The sequence below is a fragment of the Nilaparvata lugens genome, chromosome 6 (genome assembly GCF_014356525.2).
Source record: "Nilaparvata lugens isolate BPH chromosome 6, ASM1435652v1, whole genome shotgun sequence".
Lineage (NCBI taxonomy): Eukaryota > Metazoa > Arthropoda > Insecta > Hemiptera > Delphacidae > Nilaparvata > Nilaparvata lugens.
In genome coordinates, this window is record NC_052509.1 from 65753798 (window position 1) to 65757686 (window position 3889).

The following is a 3889-nucleotide window of genomic DNA, read 5'->3' on the forward strand; positions in this document are numbered from 1 at the left end:
ACTATGCCACGAGAGCGCAGCACAGTAGTTGGGTCTAGTGGTAGGTTGGGTCAGATGTCAATTGGGTCAGATGGTTTTGTGATGTTTATAATATTGGGGCAAATGGTATATTGGGTCAGATGTCTATTGGGTCAAGCGGTTTCGCGGCTTTTCTCGATTTAAAAAAATTGGGTCAAGAGGTAGGTTGGGTCAAATGGGAATTGGGTCAGTTGGTATGCGATAAACAAGCGATAAACAATTTTATCTGTTGAATAAATTTTTCAAATTACCTGGAAAATCATCAAATAATTATATTATCAACTTATTTTCTTTCATATGAAATATTCAATTTAATTCTTCTGAGAGCGCTATCATTAAAAGCAATGTTTTGAAAATTGGAAATTGCTCAAACAGAGAGTAGCCGTTATTGATTTCTGCGAAGAGTGTATGATATAACTTATAGTCCAAGCGATGATTGTTAAATTAAACATCAACCTGTAAAGAATTTAATGCTCTATAAGCTTATAATCAGAATGTTTTTTCAACGTTTTCTAATTATAAGAACAAGAAAAGCAAAAAATTAGAGGCGAACGGTGTTTTACCAATTATGTCACACCTTCAAGATCAGATATAAAAAAAAGTTGTGAGATCAATATTATTATACAATATTAGATACAATAAGATTGAGTATTTCGAACAGGAATAAACAGCTAATATTACATATGATTTAGATGTGACATATGATTTGAATTACATATTAATTTCCGATGTTATTATATTATAATTTTGCAAATTACAACGTTGGGTACAGACAAGGTAAACTGGAAAAAGCTTCAATTATTCAGTTTTGGAGTGAATTTTACCTTTGTTGTGAACGAAATTTAAGCATGCATTATTCCCTGTAATATTGATCTCACAACTTTTTTTTATATCTGATCTTGAAGGTGTGACATAATTGGTAAAACACCGTTCGCCTCTAATTTTTTGCTTTTCTTGTTCTTATAATTAGAAAACGTTGAAAAAACATTCTGATTATAAGCTTATAGAGCATTAAATTCTTTACAGGTTGATGTTTAATTTAACAATCATCGCTTGGACTATAAGTTATATTATACACTCTTCGCAGAAATCAATAACGGCTACTCTCTGTTTGAGCAATTTCCAATTTTCAAAACATTGCTTTTAATGATAGCGCTCTCAGAAGAATTAAATTGAATATTTCATATGAAAGAAAATAAGTTGATAATATAATTATTTGATGATTTTCCAGGTAATTTGAAAAATTTATTCAACAGATAAAATTGTTTATCGCTTGGTAATCTTGAAAAATATTTATATTTTTACATCACTGATTGGACAGCTGAGCACGTACCAGGCCCGATCATCTGGAGAAAGCAGACGACAATATCAGATGTGCCCAGTAGCTACTTGAGTGAGGATGTCAAAGTTAGTTGATCATTCACTTTTCGTAAAATTATTTGCTAGTGCATTAATTCTCATTTGTAAAGTTTTTAATTACATCAATTGTTAATTTAGTTTTCAGTAATGAGATTATACTACAGAGTAAACTTTTTCCTACGCTAATTCATGGTTTGAAGGTTAATTGAAGTCACTTTTTCTTTCAAGTGTAAATATTCAACTCTTAAACTTAACTTTAATTCTTTTGAAGCATTCATTTTAGCCGGTTGTTATTTGTTTTTCATCCAAGTCTAGATATATTCAGTTTTTTAAACTGCCTCATAATAATATATAATGATTTTTCATTTCAATACCGTACTTGTTAGCTTTTTAATTAACTATTTTGAGCCCAGCTTTCTCAAATAGTTTAAAATTTAGATATCTTTTAAAATACTTAAATAATCATTTTGATCATTCTATATTTTTCTTATCGATTCTATACGGACAATTCTTATTACTCTTTCTTTTCCTATCACATACTTTTCTTAATTATTTAAAAGAAATTCTATCAATCTCGAGTAAGTTCTATAAATTCTATTTCAATAATGTAGTTCATTCCATTAAAAATGCTCCATCACAAAATCTTTGAAATGTTTTTATAGCCTAGTAATTTTTTTGATTGAAATGCTTTAGCCTACAAGTAGTTTGGATTCAAAACTAAAATAAAGGCAAGGCTAAGTTACATCATGAAATAAAATTATTATAGGCCTATTACATTTTTCTTTTTAGGTCAAATTACGTTTTTCAAGGTTGGCCAATAGTTGAAACAATCCAATTTGTCAGATTTATTAATTGAATTTTATTAAAAAAAATTAGTTTCAAGACCAATTGAATGCACAACCCCCAATAAAAAATTCATTTTTTAGGTTTGTAGAGTGAACATTGATGTTGTGGAAGCTTTCCATAATTGAAGAGACTTGTGAGCACTCACGAAAGCATGCTCCTGTCAAAAAATAATCTTAGTTGATTTTTTTGAAAATATCTTCAATTAATTTCTAAAACATAAGGTAGGCTTAACTTTAATATATTTATTACAGTTGATACTATTTGTAAATCATGATTATTAACCTAGGTTTTGTTTATTCCAACAGGACTATATGAACGTAAAGAAACGTTTATGGAAAGACATACATCAGTTATCAATGGAGAGCAGCGCCACTACCGTAATGAAGATATGGACCGGTGAATTTGGTATGAGGTATCTGGTATTTATATTATTTTAAGACAGGCTAGAACTTCTTAACACTTTCCCATAACACAGACATTTAGGGATGGGATGTTTGTGGCGGTTAGTATTATAACATAGTTCATCCCAACCCTCTCGGCAGTGCCAAGTTCTATCCGGTTGGTTCTGAGTCCAATGGATGCTTTCAAGTTAGAGTCAACTGACCTGCAGATCGCATTTCCGCGTGCCAACAACTGGACGAACATGTGCTACTGTTTGATTGTGGTTTGTGGATGGCTGTGGTGTAAGACAATCACTATAAATAGGGGTTGAGTTGTTAGGATCCCCGTAGGATATTTGCAGTTGTCAGTCGAGTATTTCATTTCTGATCAGTGCCCTTTGTGGTGGTCTCACAGCTTTTTCATGATGGTTGCGGGCTCAGTACAGCACTAATTTGATGGGCAGGTGGGGTACTGTTACACTGTGGCCTGGTCTGACTTGTTCTATGACACTGGCGATGTAAATATTAGATTAATGCTGGATTAAGATTAGATTAAGGCTGAAGTAAAAGTGAAGTATAGCCTCTAGCCTGTGCTAGTTGGCGGGGGAAAGCCTCTAGCCTTTGCTAGTTGGCGGGGGATAGCCTCTAGCCTTTGCTAGTTGGCGGGGGATAGCCTCTAGCCTTTGCTAGTTGGCGGGGGACAGCCTCTAGCCTTTGCTAGTTGGCGGGGGACGAGAAAGTATAGCCTCTAGCCTTTGCTAGTTGGCGGGGGGATCATCCACTCCTGGTGGTCAGGTAGTGCATTAGTTTAGTTTAGTGATAAGTCATTAGAATTAAGAAATTAGAAATCTAAGTTTAGTTTTAAGATTGGAGTGATATTAGTAAAGTAAAGCCTCTAGCCTTTACTAGTTGGCGGGGGATAGCCTCTAGCCTTTGCTAGTTGGCGGGGAAGAAAGTGTATAGCCTCTAGCCTTTGCTAGTTGGCGGGGAAGAAAATGTATAGCCTCTAGCCTTTGCTAGTTGGCGGGGGATAGCCTCTAGCCTTTGCTAGTTGGCGGGGAAGAAAGTGTATAGCCTCTAGCCTTTGCTAGTTGGCGGGGAAGAAAATGTATAGCCTCTAGCCTTTGCTAGTTGGCGGGGGATAGCCTCTAGCCTTTGCTAGTTGGCGCGGAACTGAAGATCAATGCAATCCTGTAAAACCTTGGGTTTAAACTGATTTCTAACCTAATTTAAGTCTTAACTTGCATGAAATTTAGTTTATAAGTGACTATATACCATTGATAATT

The 3889-nt window shown here is 34.4% G+C and overlaps 1 long non-coding RNA gene across 1 annotated transcript; it reads left to right on the forward strand.

The window, feature by feature from the left end:
- Positions 1-1477: 1477 nt before the first annotated feature.
- LOC120352091 lies at positions 1478-3521 on the forward strand. The gene is made up of 2 exons (XR_005571698.1): positions 1478-1577; positions 2529-3521. It is a non-coding gene; the product is annotated as an uncharacterized LOC120352091 (long non-coding RNA).
- The last annotated feature ends 368 nt before the right edge of the window (positions 3522-3889 follow it).